The sequence below is a fragment of the Pteronotus mesoamericanus genome, unplaced genomic scaffold (genome assembly GCF_021234165.1).
Source record: "Pteronotus mesoamericanus isolate MK-2021 breed Mesoamerican mustached bat unplaced genomic scaffold, CSHL_Meso_final scaffold_1186, whole genome shotgun sequence".
In the NCBI taxonomy this organism is placed as follows: domain Eukaryota; kingdom Metazoa; phylum Chordata; class Mammalia; order Chiroptera; family Mormoopidae; genus Pteronotus; species Pteronotus mesoamericanus.
The window spans coordinates 2,514,619-2,532,268 of record NW_026555302.1 but is presented as its reverse complement, the minus strand read 5'-3'; the positions used below and the strand labels follow the sequence as shown (position 1 = coordinate 2,532,268).

General features: G+C 41.9%; 1 protein-coding gene across 1 annotated transcript in view; it reads left to right on the top strand.

Moving 5' to 3' along the window:
* Positions 1 to 3,087: 3,087 nt before the first annotated feature.
* Positions 3,088 to 17,650, top strand: part of PLA2G4A (phospholipase A2 group IVA) — a 144,133-nt gene continuing 129,570 nt past the window's right edge. The window contains exon 1 of the mRNA XM_054587640.1: positions 3,088 to 3,205. The gene's annotated coding sequence lies outside the window, so the exon portion shown is untranslated. The remainder of the gene's footprint in view (positions 3,206 to 17,650) is intronic.

The window sequence follows — 17,650 nt, the reverse complement described above, 5'->3', positions numbered from 1 at the left end:
TACACAAGGTAGTAATGGAGTTACAGCTTCCAGGATGAGTAGGATCAGTTCAGTGGAACTTAAGGGAAAGCTGTGCAGGGCGAATGGTCTCTATGTTGCAAGAAAGATTAAGGTCAAATAGCTAGATGTCAAGAAAGTTCATGGGTGAGAATTACTTCAGTTTACTTTGATTCAGATGCCATACCTAACTTGGCTTTGCTAGTTTATAAAGAGAGGAATGACTCGCATTAATGACATTCACAGACACATACTAAGAACTTATTATTTTACCATAAATATACTTGCATTATGGACCAGAAAACTCAAGTATAGTAGTGGGTAAGAGGGAGGTATTATAAGCAAATTGTTTAATTGGTGGCCATTCAGAATCTTCTCTGTTTATGTCCATCCACAATCTGGATTAGATTTCCCTGTTCAACTGTCTCTTAGCACCCAAATAGAATGCTGATTAGCAAGCTGGCTAATTATTTTTATTGGATGTATGGATTTAACTATCAAATAGTATGTCATTCTTCATGTCCAAGTTTGTGGGAAACAAATCACTTTCATGTAGTTACAGACTACAGGACAGATGAAGTAGAAGGTCATAAAAAAGAGAATAGAAGCAACTGTGTATAAAGGAAGAAAAATCAGTGATGAAAACATAAGGTTCTTTTCTGCTTTTTGAGGATGGGTTTTGGCAAGCAGGTATTTCCTTGTTAGTTAATTTTACCATTTTTTTCAAACATATAGTTTTTTTAAAAGATTTTCCTTATTTATTTTTAGAGAGAGGGGAAGAGAGGGAGAAAGAGAGGGAAGGAAATATCAATGTGTGGTTGCCTCTCACGTGCCTTCTGCTGGGAACCTGGCCCACAACCCAAGCACAGCCCTGACTGGGAATAAAACCAGCAACCTTTTGGTTCATAGGCTGGTGCTCGATCCACGGCGCCACACCAGCCAGGGTAATTTAACCAGTTTTGAGGCTGTTTCTTTTGCTTACTCATCCAGTGCTAAAAATTAACTTATTGATGTCAGTCTAAAATTCTAAGTTGCTGATAATTATTAGCAAGTGGTATGAAACTCATTGGCAATAATGCGAAGGGTGGGATTGAATTTAAACTAGAGGCTGCTACAGTATTGCTCAGTTTCAGCTGGTTTCCACATTTATTCCTTCCCTTGACTGATCTTCACTGGTGAACAGACCCAAGGAAGAGGGGTCTTCAGACCCAACTGACCTTACTGCCTTAGGGGTCTCTCTTACCTCAGGTGGAGGCAGAGGTTCTTGGAGCCACTAGGTTAATATAGGAGATATTTATTTTGGCGGGGGGAGGGGTGTGGATGGCCAAAATAAAGACACTAATCTGAGCTTGGGCTATCCATCTTGGGGTTTTTGTGAATGATGAGATCATAGGTAGGGAGCCAAAATGGCTGCGGGCATGGAGGCCACAGAACCACAGCCCGGGGAGATGGGAGATGTCCTACTCCAGTTGCACGGAGGGAGAGCCGTGCTTACAGGAGCTTTTGTTCACTGCAAGCATGGAGATAATTCAGCCTGATTTAGTAAGGCTGGAAAGAGGCAAACATCTTCCCGTAAGTTTTAACCCTAGCCATAACATACCCTGAAATTTTCTTTAAAAGCATTTAACCAGAAGCTCTTATCTTTGCCCTGGCTGTTGTTGCTCAGTTTGTTGGTTGGGCATCATCCTAGGTTGCGGGTTTGATGCCCAGTCAGGGCACATGCCTGGATTATGGGCTTGGTCCCCAGTTGGGGCGTGTGCAAGAGGTGACCCATTGATGTTTCTCTCCTTGTTTTCTTTCCTCCCTGTTTTCTTCCCTCCCTTCCTCTCTCTCTAGAATCAATAAAAATAAATAAATAAATAAATAAATCTTTTTCTTATCTTCAACAGGTGAAACATCGTGGGGTATCCTCTTCAAATATTGAGAGCAAGAGCCTTTTATTATCAAATTGATGAGAACATGCACAGCTGTTTTTCAATGGAGGCTTTCTTCCATCAGTCTTAGGATGACTATGTCCTGAAAACATATTTTTTCCTTCACCAGTTGTACCTGGAGGAAAAGGTGAAAAATAGCAGTGTACTCTCTGCTCCTCTACTTAGCACCTATCACCTTTTAAGAAATTTGGGGTCTCCTTTGGAAAGAGAGAGACCTTGGTCTCCATTAGACACTATTGGCCTTTCCTAAAGGAGGGATTTGTAATGTAGCAGGTTGAATTTATGGGAGAAAATAAAAACAGAAAGCAGTTGAATGTTGGGCTACAGAAAGCAGAAAATCCAGAAAATTTAATGATGGGATCTACAGAAATTATATTCTTTGAAAATGTTATAAGAAAGCCAGGAGAATGTGCTCAGTATTTGCTTAAAGGTGAAAATAGAAGATGCTGGGTTTGAAAAGAAGATAGACTAAATGAATCACTCTTTAAAGACACATTTACTCTTGTGAAATTGGGATACATTTGAAGAGCACCTTCTTTGTTACAGTGGTACCCAGCATTGGAGTTTACATTGCAACGCTGTAGTTCCACCCAGTTTGGCATCCCTACCCTCCAGCCGTGTCCCCACGTCCCTCTGACAGTATTGCAGTCTCTGGTATGCCTTTCATCTTAAATTTACAAACAAATGGTTATCAATGCAGGTGTTTCAAGTTTGGGGAAGAAATATTTGAACGAATTTGATTTTTAAAGTGGACTTCTATTGTTCTTCTTCAAAAGGTACTTTAATATTTCTGTTTATAAACTTTGCCTTTTTAAGAATGTGAACATGCTCTAGGTAAGTCATCTTTTCAATTTAGTTCGTCCTTGTCTGGAAAAAAAGAGGAAGCAGTAACTCCTTAAGGACAAGAAGTACTTCCAGACATACACACACAGACACACACACACACAGACACACACACAAGACACTCCCAGGAGCCAGCATCCACGTAATTTAGGGCCTGTTAACCCGCAGGATGTTTAAACACGCGTTCTGACTTCACACTCCCGGTTCGGTTAAATAATCCCTTACAGCAGAGACTACGCGCTTTTCCCTCGCTTCCTCTTTCATTCCACCTTAAAACATCTGCGAAGACCAGAGGAAACCAGTCTGCGTTTTAGCCCCTCCCACCAAGAATAAGACTTTTAACTTCTCTGTGGTCCCTGGATGAAAAAGGATCCTGACAGAAAGCTAGACGCACACAGGCGCCCGAGGAAGCTCATGTAACTCTGGGAACTGTAAGCAATATATTTACTCTCACCCCGCGCTCCGCTCCACTTCTCTCTCCCACCCTCCGCATCTTTTCCTTTGTATCTTAACTTGGCAGGAGGACAGGACGGAAGGAAATCGTAGTATGCTCACCGCTTTGAAAAGTCTGCCTGTCCGCCGCCTTTGGAAATGAAACAGATACGGGAACTTTACTTTTCTAACAAATGCCAGTTTGAGTTCCGGGGTCTAAGTGCACTGGGCGAGTCGAAAGATAAAGTGCTTTCTTCACGTAGAGCCGCGAAAGAAAGCCAACCCCACGTTCAAAACAGCAGAGTGGTGGCGCTCCCTAGAGCGCCACGTGAAGCCACCCCCGGGTCACAGGTCCCCCCCTGGAGCAGCGTGCGTCTGACAGCCCTAACGCCGGTTAGCCACGGAACTTGTGGGCTCACTTGAGCTTTGTTTAAAAAATAGACATTTTGGTTACTTGCGCAAAAACATTCCTAAGTGTTTAATGTGATGCAGTGTTAGCTGGGGGGGAAAAAAGACAGCATTGACAAGTCAGCTGGGAAACAACCTACGGTATTCTGTTTGCCTTTCCCCTGAATCAGTGGGCATGCCAGGTGTAACAGCTGCAAACTAAATCCTGGAAAACGTTTGATCAAATAATAATAAAATTGAGTTTTGAGTGTGAATACTATTTTAGTAATTTTGTTTTCAAAGAAGCAATAATAAAGGCATTGGTTTTGAAATAATAGTAGCGTAGCATGTCTAGATCTCCTGCAGGGTATAATCATTTTAGTCTTAGAAACGATTTGCACCTCAAACTCTTGAACAAGAAACGCTCTTCCCTTTGGTGGATGACGTAAGCATTTATTCTTTTGAGGCAGACAAAGTACTAGAGGCACACCATTCGGATGGGTGTCAATTCTAAGCTATGATAGTGGCATGTTTAACGCTTTCGAGGAGAATGTGTTTTAGTTTATTTCTCTTTGTTGCATAAATGTGAAATTGTAGCCCAAGACATATTTGTAGGGAGTAGTGGGGAAACAAACCCTGTTCAGAGTTTTTACATTATATTCCAGAGGCCCCCCAGACCTTGCCAATCAAGTTTGATGGAATAAGAAACATTTGTTTGCTTCATTCATGGAGCGGAGGAAGAGTTAAATTTTAAATTAAGCAATAATTGTGAAATGCCTAGAGGAGTGTTTAATCTGCATTTGTTCACAGCAGCTTTACAAACTTCCTATAGGGGAAGCGCATTTTATAGGACAAGAAACTCAAAAATCGATTCAATAATTTTTCTTTTCCTCATTAAACATAAGTGCAATATACCTCAAGGTAGATTTACCCTGTTAAAAAGGTCACTTTTGAAATATTTTGCACTTATGTTTAATGAAGAAAAGGAAAATTACTGAATTGATTTCTGAATACGTGAAGAAGTTCACAACACTGAAGTAATATGGCCTGTTTTTAACCCATCAGTGTCATTCTTAGTGTCATTGCTTGGAAAGCAAAGTCATGAAACCAAATCATTTGCATATTAAAAATAAGTTCCAGGAATAAAAAAGAGGAAGATAGAATTAGCTGTGGTTCCTTTTCCTCTCCTTTGCTTTTTATTTACCATCAGTTTTTTTTCCCCTCCTCTTGCTTCTAGACTGTAGCTTTATTTATTCCCAACTTTTTAAAAATCAAAGACCCTTTTACAGGGACTATGACAGCTGGCCCTTCCCCATTATAATGTACCTGTGCTCCCCAACATGTACACATTTGGAAAGAGCTTTAGGAAGTTCATACCCTTCCCCCTAAACAATTCCTGTCATATGAAAAAATGCTGTATTTCTTAGAACTTTTGAGTTTTTTGATAATATCAAATAATTACCAAATCACTTTATTTATAAGTAAAGAACGACCTAACAGTGAATATTGCGATGGCCATGTTGTTCACCTATTCATTTAATGTTCTGGAACTCTAAGCAAATTGGTGTAATGAAAAAACTACTTGCCTGGCAACCAAGTGACCTGGATTCTAGACTTAACCCCAATAATAACTACCTGTACGATATTAAGCTTGCCATTTTCCTGTAATATATGATATTTTTTATTGCTGAATGCAGCAAATAAAACATAGTAGGAAAACAAGGTACAAATTATTTTTAGTTGGATTGTGGGATGTCTATATTTGCTCTTTTATTTCAAAATTCCTAACTATATTTCCCAGCGTGATTATGTTTTATAGTATTCTCATTTATTACAAAGATAGTTCATGCTCACTGAACATAGAAAATTGCAAAGAAGTAAAGGTAAAAATTACCTGTAACTCCCTAAATGGGTAACTGTTTTTAAAATTGTCATTCATTCATTTATTCAGTCAACAAATATTTATTGACTAGCATGCATCAGCAAAGAGACAGGAATTCTTCTATGTACATCGCTTCATGTTTCTAGGCATTTTTAAATACATGCACTCACATGTAGATGTTATAAAATTATTGTGCTGGCTGAAAGGTGAACTGAGGCGTATGAAAAATGTTAAGAGTTTATTTGAGCAAAAGTTGATTGGAATGAGGCAGTGCAAAAACTGGAAGTGGTCAAGAGCGCTTCACTGACAAGATCTCAGGGCAGAGACTTTGATAGAGAACAAACGGAAGCAAAGTAAGAAAATTATTGATTGGCTATAGCTTAAAGCCTCGTTAACTGTTTGTGATTAGTTGTCCTTAGGTTTCAGGTTTGTCACTTCGAGGCATTTGCAGGCTTAGATTTTGGTTTGGTTATGTAGGCCACCACGGCATTCAAGTCGCCTCAGTCTAATTAATGGTCTCCTTGTTTAATTAATTTAATATACAGTTCATGCTGTTTTATGACATGCTTCCTCCTCAGTCATGAAACTCTCTGTTAAAATATGATTTTTGTACTTGTGCAATATATTGTATTTATTTATATCTTAAACAAATATTACTGTTACTATATGTTACACACTGTGCAAGTAATGACAGTCTATCCATGAGCAAGAGTGTGGTTCTCACAGCGGGGTAATTTTAGTCTGTGGAAATGTTACACTGGCCAATTATCAGTTGTTGGATATTTAGATAGATTACAGTTTTCCACTATCATAAATAATGTTTCAGCTAGGGTCTCTTATATACCTGTGCACATCTTTGCTTACTTCCTTTGGATAGACTATTTTAAGTGTATGTTCCAAGTTCTAACGAAAAATCCACTACTTACCAGTTGTGAGGTAAACCAATAGTTTCTTTAGCAAAATGTTCTTTTCTCAACTGTAAAACAGAAATAATAATAGATTATTTGGAGGATTCCTAAAAATACTTAGCAATATGTCATGGAATGCTATTATTATTTTTGCCATTTTATGATTGGGAAAGATTGTATCCATTTATAAGCAGTATAAAAGAGTAGAATTTCCCTAAGCCAACATTATGTTATCACTCAAACACAAACAACAAATTAAAAAGTTAGCCAATTGTTATATGAAAACGGTATTTCGTTTAAATTTGCATTTCTTTCAGAACTAAGGTGGGACAGTTTTCACAGTGGCCACTTATGTGTGTGTGTTTATGAATTGCTTCTTTTAGTGTGAGTTTAAAATTTTTTTTTTCCGCTTTAATTTCTAATTTTGGTAATTATCAATGGATATAACTCACATAATCAAAGGCCCTTTGGCGTCCTCAATTCTAAAGTGTTAGGGGTTTTAACATTAAAGGCTAAATTTTGAAATGGAAATATATATTCTGGAAACATTGTTTTTTCTCGAGTTCGGAGGACTGACTTTAGTGTTTCCTGAAACCTTTTTTTAAAAAAATGGGTGAGATACATAGAAAAATGAAAGTAAGTCATTTTCATTTCGATGGTCTGTCATACTCTACAAAATTAGGGAAATTGAAGAGGGTTTTGAGAAGAGGACCACATCCTTGTATGGTCTCCTATACAGCCAGGAACTCCCAGACTCACTTCATGGACAGATGGGCTAAGGGCTACGTGATGATTACTTATAAAGGTTTTGTAAGAAAAATAGTGTCATGTGTATCATGAACTGACTTAGAGAAAATGAATTTAAATGTTAGTCGTCTCTTCATCATCTGCTCCTTGATGATTTAGGCATTAACAGATGGGTGAAACAGAAAGTTGGTTCTTGGGTTTTAAAGAAGATAGTAAATAGAACGATAGTGTTCTGGTCCCTTGATAGTATCACTTGCCTGAGAAAAGAGAGATGCACCACATTTTTGCTACTCTTGCTATGTGATTCTGTTTGAAAAAAAAAAGTTTGAAGAAAAATCAGAGGGCTAATGATATCTTTCATTTGCACACTATTTTGTGGGTTATGAAGAGAATGCTTGAGAGCTTCATTTCAACAATAACCTTGTAAGTTAACAGAACAGATGGTCACATTTTGCAAATGTGACAAGAGAGATGTTGAAATCTCAAATGACTTATTTAGTTCCAAGTCTTATGATTTCCATCTTCATGCATTTTGTATACTTTAATTGATTAATTGGTTTATACTTGCAGTTTTTATGTGTGTTATTTTTAAAGCTTGTCAACCTCTTCCTATTTTTGTTAACATCAGAAAAATTATTGGGGAAGATCCAGACAGTACAGGTTTCCACATTAACTCAGTTATTCTCTTTTAACTATATTACTGATTGGCCTAATAGAAGAAGTTGCATAAACATTTAAGAATGATTTAAAAAGTAATGTATGAACAATTTCATATGATGGAACTATTTAGCATTTAATGTGGATATATGCCACTTTAAGAAGATGAAATATATAAAGTTTTATCTAAAAAAATAAAAAATAGACACATTATGAGTTATATTAGAAGTACTAATTTTACTACAGGTTTTACTTCCATTTGGGAATACAGCATTCTCTTAGAGCCTATAGCTCTTTTTGGCTCTTTTTATTAACCCTAGAAGTTAGCATGAAGCATTTGCATCAAAATGGTTACTCTGACCTTGGATTAATCCTTAATAGCAAAAAAAATCATTATTATTCTACCTTTCCAAACAATTAAGCAGCATAGTAAACCAGATACTTCTTTTCAGGCATAAAAACTTACATTAGTTATACGTGGTTTATTATACATATGTATAACTTGGTAATAAATTATACACAGGAGGTCAAGTTTGAGTGCCAGATGCAGCTGTGCCACTGGAAACAGTAGGTCAGTGGACGGCTTCTGAATTTCAGCCAGTAAATTGACACACTTCCTATTTGCCCCATACTTTAACGCCCACAGCTTTAACAAGATAAACACGTTGAGTTCAGTACAAAGGTAGCGAGCTGGGATATTAGGCCCCTTTTGGAAGACGGTATTCTTGCTGAATCCCTGGACCTGTATTTCTGGAAGAGACAGTGTCTTCCAAGTAGTCTGGGCGCAGATAAATGGTGTCTTCAAGTTTTCTTCAAGCTCATACTTTTTATTTACTGGAACAAAAGGGTAATCCATTTTGTGGGCTTTCACATGCAGTGTTTGATGTAATAGTATAAAAGTATTGAGAAAAGTAATTTAGAGTGAACATGTAAGAATTTATAGAAAAGCAACGAGGGGAAAAGTGCCTAAAGATGCAAGCAGTTATGGGGACATCCTGTGCGGGCTCCTGTATCTGGGACTGAGAGTCTGTAACAGCCACCAGGCTCTTGTGATGTCTACTCCAAACCTCAACAGGTATTGACTTTCTTCTATTTCACTGTCATAAAGGACAGACTCAGTCATTTAAAATTGTTGAGGTCATGAACGTAGATCTCAAAGAGATAACACTAAGCCACTTCTAAAGTTTAAGACAGTCTTGTAAGTCTCTACTGTCAATGGGCAATGGCAAGTCACATGCAGTATTGTTGTTGTCTTGATTCTTAGAAGAAGAGACTACTAACGTGTATTTTAGGAATAGTGGTTAATTAAAAACTTAATTGCAAATATTAAGATGGTAATCTGCTACTTGGCACATACTTTTCGAGGTGGCAGCAACCAGGAATTTATATTTAAACTGACAGCTTTGCCAATCTGTGCAGTAGAAACCAAAATGGGACAATTCAGAAAAGGCAGGCATGAGGAGGGGTTTTGCGTGCGGAGAGACACATATGGGGCCGGGTCTGTAACCGGAACTCCGCCTGCGTTGTGTGCGTGTAGCACAGCTTGCAGATCTGGTGGTGGGAAGATGAGCAACTTCCCTCTAGTGCCTTCTGTTTTCTCCGTGAAGGGAGATGAGCTCATCAGCTGAAAGTGGGGTGGAGGTGGAGGCGGGGTTAGAGACTTGTGGGGAAGAAAGTCATTTTCTAGAGCAGGAATGCAAGGCCACTAGAGTCACTTGGAAAGATGCTGTGTTGAGGGCCTTTTTGTATTTTGAGAATGTGAACCTAAAAATGCAAACAGTCTGCCAGGTTATGTGGTCTTTTTTCCAGCTGTGTTAAAATGCTAGGAGCAAAACCCAGAGAAGCTGAAGCTGCTGCGTTCCTCTACAGCTGGAGTTTTTAAAGGAGGAAAGAAAGAAAATCTGGAAGTCCTTAAAATGAACGATCACTACACAAAGCAAAAACACAAAACAAAGGCAAAACATAAATTCATAAAACAAAATTGCATAGGCATTCATGAGCACTTAGCATACACATCCTTTTATCTAAGGTAATTATTAACTAGTAGGAAGTAGTCACAAATTAGCTTGAGCTCCAGCAGGTAGCAGGCAGAAACTGAGCCTTTGTTCCTTCCAAACTTTCACTGGGGAGTTGCTGGGCCCAGCTTGGTTCTACATTTCAGCAAATCTCAATGCCTTTTCTGCTCCAGGGCTCATCAGTGCCTCCCTTTTCTTCAAGTCCTAGTCGCTAGATTTGTTGTTGTTTTCAGTTCCGATTGTTTAAAAGCTGCCTCACCTACCTTGGTTGAATGCCTGGCTAAGTTCTCTTGTCTGCCTTGCACCACATCTCTCAGCTTCTCTGAGCTTTTGCCTACTCCAGGTTCCCAAGGGGCCGCTAGTGCACCCTCAAGAGAATGCTCTATACCATTTGAACAGCTACAGCTCTACAATGTAAAGATGACTAAAACGTTTAATTTTAATAATTGACCATCAAAAAAGAGGGTCTTTACAGCCCAGCTTTTAGGATGTTCCTTCTTCAATCTGACGTAAGTGTTTCATTTTACAGCTGAAAATCACTTCCTTTTCTTTTTCAATCCTTAGAGCTTTAGGGTATAGCTCGTATTAAAAAACAAAATTCAACTGAATAAATTTGAAGGTCTAATTGGCTTTATTCAACAGTTTATGAATTGGGTGGGATCGCATCTAACAAGTAGAAGGAGCTCTTAGGAGCTGTAAAAGATGGAAGGCTTTTATAGGCAGAAGGCGTAGGAAAAGGAAGTTTCTAATAATAGGTGGGTTGTTTCGGTCAAAGTCGCTTTCCTTTGGGTGAAAGGGTGAGGGTGTATCATGCAGATTACCTCACTGATGCTCATCAGGTAATTCCACATTGGCTAGTTAAGGGTCGCATTCCTGGGAGACATTGAAATTGCAATTAAGTTTTGGTTTGCGGATGTGGGGCTTAGCACAGGTGACCCTATTTTGGACCTGTTGTTTCTTTTTAAACCCTGGTGACCACAATTAAAATGATATGTTTTCAAGGACTAAAATACCATTACTGAAATATGAACTCTGTATTTCCTCAGAGTTTTAAAAAAAACTTGTTTTTGTTTTTTAAAAAAAAAACTCATTAGTCATTTTTCACAAATCCTCTTAACAGTAAAGTGCTTTAGTTTTTCATCGACAATGGACAAGTGCTTCCATGAATGAATGCAATGCGTTTGCGGGGGTTAAGTGGGGCAGCGTGGTGAGAAGGGGAAACTGGTCAGATGTGTGGGGTTTGCCTCTGGCTCAGCTGTCGCCCAGATGCACTGCCTGGCACTCGGATGGCTCTTCTTTGCCCTCCTTTCCCTGTAGCTCAGTGAGACATGTCATGAATTGCAGTCGTTCTGCACTTTATTCCTGACTCTTCCCATAGTTGCCAGGCTATGGTGTAGGTATAGTTATCTAGCTGCCTCCTGTCCAAAATGACGTCTGCGACATGAAGGGAAGAGTACAACATCGTTTCTGCTAATTTTATATTTTCACAAAACCCACTGAGGCAGTACATCTTACCAGCAGAAGCTCAACCAAAACGTGCTCAACCAGTAAAGTCTTACTATTGTCCTTGACACAGTTTTCGAGCTTGCTTATCAATGGTTGAGAAAATGTGACTTTCACACTTTGGAGCAATGACAGTGTTTCTAGTTCACTTCAACCTGGGTTTATTACATGTAATGCCTACATATTCTGGTTGTGCTTACATATTTATTAAAGTGCTAGCTGAGGTTGACAGTACCAAGACAACTTCGTTTTCTATCATTTTACCGTTTATTGTATCGTAAGTTTTGCCCTCGGTATTCCTACATCAGACTTCAGAACTGTGTAGGTGTGCTCTGTAGAAGCAGGGGGAGAAACCACGATGCAAAGCTCTAGCAGAGGTGTCCAACCTGCGGCCCAGGAGGGCTATGGATGCGGCCCAACACAAAATCATAAATTTACTTAAAACATTATGAGATTTTTTTTCTGATTATGTGTCACAATGTATTTAATGTGTGGCCCAAGACAACTTTTCTTCTTCCAGTGTGGCAAAGAGATGCCCAAAGGTTGGACACCCCTGCATCTAAAGCATATATACATATATATAATCATTTAAGGGGTCTTCTAGACTGCATAGATTCCATGTATTTTGATATAATTGCTTTCCTCTGTAATCCAGTGTTTTATTTCATGCATTTTTTAATGCCATACTGTATCCAGAGGTCCTTGGGCTTCAACCAGACTGCCAAAGTGGCTCATGCTACAAAAAAGATTACTCTTAAGGATACGCCTCTCAAATGCATACTTTATATTTTTTTAAAGATTGTTTATTTATTTATTTTTAGAGAGAGGGAAAAGGAGGGAGAAAGAGAGGGAGAGACCATCAATGTGTGGTTGCCTCTCACATACACCCTATGGGGCCCTGGCCTGCAACCCAGGCATGTGTCCTACACTGGGAATCAAACTGGCACCTCTTTGGTTCGCAGGCCAGCACTCAATCCACTGAGCCACACCAGCCAGGACTCAAATGCATACTTTATATCTGTAGGGCTCTTAATGCAGCAAAAGACTGGGTGTGCTGTTTACTACAAAAGTGAATTGTTGTTCCCAGTATCTAGAAGCATATTTCAAAACTTCTTACAGCCGGACAAATGAACGGTGAACTCGAACTCCTGTTACATGTTTCCCACTCCAGCACTGTAGTACGCTCCTCTACTTCTCACAGTGACTAATGCCTGAGATGGGCAGATGTACAGCTCCCCGCTCTTCCACCACTCCTGCTATATTTTTCTGTCCATTTTTTCCACTCTGAGATCGTAGTCAACATTCATACTTTAACTACCAGATCAGCCTCGCGCTCGTGAAACATTAAAGTCAGTATGACAGCTTTCCTGGGGGTTTTCCTGGGACTGTTTACGTCAGGAAAAAAAATGGCTTTCCCTGCTGTGGCAATCTTGAGTACGTCATGAAAGAAGGCAGCAATTACAGAGGGAGTGGAAACCTCAACAAAACACAAATGCTCCCTAGGGGAGAATATTTGCCAACTGTCTGGTCTGGAGAGAGAAAGCTGCATGAGTAAAATGCACCCCTCCAAGCGCTCTCCTTTCCCCAGCCTTTGGTGCTACGTTGTCAGTTAGATTTAAAAAGCAGTAACACCAGTGCATCACTATTATCAGTTTCTCTTAGGTAGAAGGTAAGATTTTATCCCCCATTCTCTGAAAATGAACATAACATGGTAAATACATGTCAATGGGACATTATTCCATAGTGGCCTGTGTGAGAAGAGGAATTTTGGAAATTATCCACCTGGTGTATATAAATAAACATTTTATAACTATGATTCAAACCTAGAAAAGTATAAAAGATGAAAATGACTCTTTTTAAGCTTTGTTTGATGAATCATAGAGACAAATTCAGTTAACACTTCCCTGAGATTCACATCTTGAGCCTAACAACAAATAGTAACATGGCAACTTAAAATTTTGGTCCAACGAAAGTTTACTTATTTTGGCTGTGTTTCCTCTTGGGCTGCAGGGGAGAGGACAGGGTGCTGGTGGTATAAAGAAAGAGCACCTAGGTGAGGGCGAAGAGAGACGCTCAGCTGTCCCCCCGCGGCTACTTCCAGTCCCCACCTGGCCCACACGGAGTGACCACAGTGTTATCGACTGGATTCCCCAGGCTGCACGTTACATGCCGTGACTATTCCGTCCCCACCAGAACGTACTTCTTAATCCCTCCCCTTTTTGCGCGCCGTCCCCTCTGTCAGTCATCAGTGTGTTCTCTATATCTAAGAGTCTGTTTCTAATTTGTTCGTTTTGTTCTTCAGGGTCCGCCCCTCTCTAAAGTACAGGACTCTCTAACCACTGTGCTGTCCATCTGAAACTAATATAAAATAATTGAGAATGTAAACTGTAATTGGAAGGAAGAGAGAGATGCATTCAGCTGTTTCCCTAACTGGGGTGAGCTGAGATAAATTTGTTTACATCTTTAGCCTCAGTTTACACATTTGCACAGCGACGTTCTGGGTAGGTGGAGATGATGAATATTTCCTTCTACTTCCAGAATTGTGTGACCTAAAATATAGCCTAAATGGCTGCTTGTTTTTGGCCACCAAGAGGTGAAATAATGGAAAATAACAATAAACCAGATAGGTGGTCAAGGAAAGAAAACTAGGAACCTGGCCCCTGGTGAGGAGATACTCTTGCTTTGTTCATAAAGCTGCTGTGACACGGGCCCAGCCAGTTTCCTAGCCCTCAATATAGGTTCAGGGGATCCGTCCTGAGCAACGGGGAAGTGGTGGAAGAAACTGTGTTATGGATTGTGTGTCCTTTCCAGGGAATGTATGTGGGCCTTTGAAGTAACCAGATGAAGGAGGCAGGCCCCTTAAAGATGCTGTGCTCTCTCGTCTCTTCTTTCACCTCCCCCGTCCGAGGTTAGGAGCACGTCTTGGCCCCTCTGGGCCTCTCGGGCGGGCTGTGCCCCTCCCCCCTCAAGCACGCCCTTTCCCCACTCAGGGTTGTGTGCTGCTGCGTGGAACTGCTCTGTTTATAGGATAGGCATGTCATAGACTGAATTGTGCCCTCGTCCCCGCCCGCAAGTCATGCGTTGAACTGCCCCCACTCCCCCACCAGTGACCACATTTGGAGATAGAGCCTTGATAGAGGCGGCATAGGCCTTAAACCAGTCTGCCCGGCGCCCCCGTAACAAGAGGAAATCTGGACGCAGCGGGAGACAACGGTGATGTGAGGACACAGGGAGCCGCCTGTGAGCCAAGGAAAGAGGCTTCCGAAGGAACCGAATCTGCTGACACTGACCTGAGACTTCTGGCCCCCAGAACTGTGAGAAAGGAAGTTTCTGTTGTTGAAGCCGCCTCGTCTGTGGCGTTTTGTTACTCCGGCCCTAACAGACGAATGACAAAGTGTCACTTCCATTGTGCTGGCTTTCTGCTGAGACTCCTAACACGACTGCTTATTGTATAATGTCTCCGAATGCCCCCTGTCCTTTAGGGTAGAGCGGCAGAATGCTCTAGAAAGGAGGGATTTGGTCCGAGGCCGGCTGCCAGCATCCCGGGGCCCGCTCCGCCCCTGTGACCACGGGTGACCGCGGAAAGCGGCTCAGTCACCCTGGGAGACGGGTTCTCTCGCAGAGTGTGCGCTGGGGAGCGGGCTGCCTCAGTCTGAGGTGCCGCTTGACAAATCCCTTAACCTTTCCAGAGGTTCGTTGTTTCTTTTCAAATGTCTAAGATGTTTGATGAAGAGGAAGTGCGATGGCGTGTAGAAATCCCTTAGCACAGTGCCTGGCCTGGCACCTGGGAGATGTTGAATCCATGGGAACTTTTAAAATCAAGTAAGCAAGTTAGCGATTGCTAAGATGCCTTCCAGTTTACCGTTCTAGGTTCTATAAATAGGCTCTGCCTCCCCTTGGTTATTTCTCAACACAAGACCTCATCTATGATCTGGCCCTTTCCCCCGAAACACCACACAAATTCCCAAGTGTGTTCATTCATCCGCCAGTGGACAGTCATGCGGTGATCACATCAGGGCCCAGGAAGAAGACAGGGCCCAGGAGAAAGAGAGGGGACTTGTCTCCTGCTGCTCAGGGCTCAGGGACACAGGCACTGGTCACGATGCTACCACGGACGTGCCATTGTTGATGAGGGGTATTAGGGCGAAATGCAAGGGTCCTAACCTAGCAGACAGCTTAAAAGGTGGTCTGCTCTAGAGAGTGCGTGTACTGCACAGACCCCTGGCGCACAGGCCGGCGGCCCTGCGGAGGGGGCGCCGTTTCCCCTGTCTGCACCCCTAGGCCCTTTCGCAGCTTCACGCCGCAGCTTAGTTGTTTACCTTTCCTATCGGGCCTCTTCCATTTTAAACCACTTCAGGCTTTCCCTGCGCTGAAACTCTGGTAGGTAAAGCCGATCTGCGTGTGTGTGTGTGTGTGTGTGTGTGTGTGTGTGTGTGTGTGTGTAAGGGACGCCTGTTCCGTAATCACGCGGATTTGAGGGGTCAGGCAGCACGGCCAGCGACCGAGGGCTAGACCCGGAGCGGAGGGTCGGCTCACGAGGCACAGCGCGCCATCTGCCGCGGGGACCGGGGTCTGCGGGGCACGGGCGCGGGCGAGCCTCGGTGGCCGATGCTGCCCCCGTGCGGCGGGGCGTTTACGTACCGTAGGTCCGGTCGTTCCTTTATTTTCCTGTGCCTCGGGGAGACAGCAGACTCTTTGCGTAGGCTAGGTTTCTTTTGCTTTTCTTTTTTTTTTTTAATGTCAGCCCAATAATTTAAGAATTTAAAATGTTGGTAATGCCGTAAGTAGCTACATATCTGCATAAAAACGATGACGAGGGAAACCACAGTGCGTGGCCCTGTCCCTGCGAAACCTGCCCCTCCGGCCAGCGGGAGGGAGAGGCCTCCCTGCAAACAGCGGGACGTCTTAATCTCGGCTGAAACACGTTGCCGGAGGTGAACGCGGGCCGTCTTCCTGAAAGATGCCCCACACACTTGCCTCCTTCAATTTGTTAGCAGTCTCCAAAGAGCCGAAGAAGCCTTAGGAAATAGAGGCCGTGTGAGGAAAAGCATCACTTTCACCCACAACAAAAATATTAACACGATAAATGTTGTGTATTTATGGCCTCCTAGGTGCTGGGCTTGATGACTGACACCCATTTTCTCATTTCATGCTCCCCCCGCCCCCCCGCCTCCGTGAGCCGTGCGGGTCGTTTCCCCGTTTTCCAGAGGAGGAGGCTGAGGAGCAGGATAGCGCAGCCAGAGCCAAGGGGAGACAGGCTCGGGGTTCCCTGGGTCCGGCCCCAGGAGAGCAGCCCGCCCTGACTTCAGTGCCGAGCCTCTTGTCACCCCCTCTTCTCTGCTGCACCGTCAAAGGGAGGGAAGGAGAAAAGGCCCCTCTTCCTTCCCCCTCTGGATACCACAACCTGATAACAGCCCCTTCTTTTCCTGTTGTCACTCTATGCTGGGAAAGAAAATTGACAGAAATGTCTAGTCTGTGTTTCTGATTCTGGTTCACTTTTCCAGAAAATTCTGTCTTGCACTAACAACATGACTAAAGGGGGTTTGGACAGACCACACACCGTTAGGCATTCATTGAGAGCCAACAGTTGCATTGCACAGACAAGTGTGTGTTGAAAACGTTTCCAATTTCCCTCTCACTAGTGTTCAGGAAGTTTCTAATTACAGGGCAGTCAAAAAAAAAAAAAAAACAAAAACAAAACAAAAAACTAAAGGGAGCAAGAAAATAAAAAAAAGAAACCATGAATTTCATAGCTCTTGCTTCAGACTTAAAAGACTGTATACCAAGAATAGTTATTCAGCTAGTTTAAAAACCCCAAACTGCTGTTTTACGGAGCATTCATGAGGGTGGTTGTGCAACCTCATGGCAGTAAGTTTTCCAGGACTGAGCTAATTGTGGGAGAAAAACACATTTTCTCCCTTTATTGTGACCAGTTGGACAGAAATACCTTAAGTCCATAGAAACCTAAAATATCTATGGCTACTATTAATAGATTAGGAGGAAAAAAAGGCGAACGGGTGCCTATTCATAACTAGGATTGAAAATGCCGTCACTGTCTGGCAATTACGGCCAATGATTATCCTGAAGAAAGTGAACCTTATCCGACCTGACTGCTTTGTTACTTCTTTAACATAACTTTGGAATGAAAATTGTACGTATGTAACTGTATCAGTATTAGTTTTTATTTGCCAGTTACAGCTGACATTCGATATTGTTTTATAGTAGTAGTAGTAGGGGTACATTAGTGTTAGGCTTGACATTTATATAATTTATGAAGTGATTCCCCCTGATAAGCCTAGACCCCCCAGGCCCCAGGCCCCATGCATAGTTATTACTGTATTACTG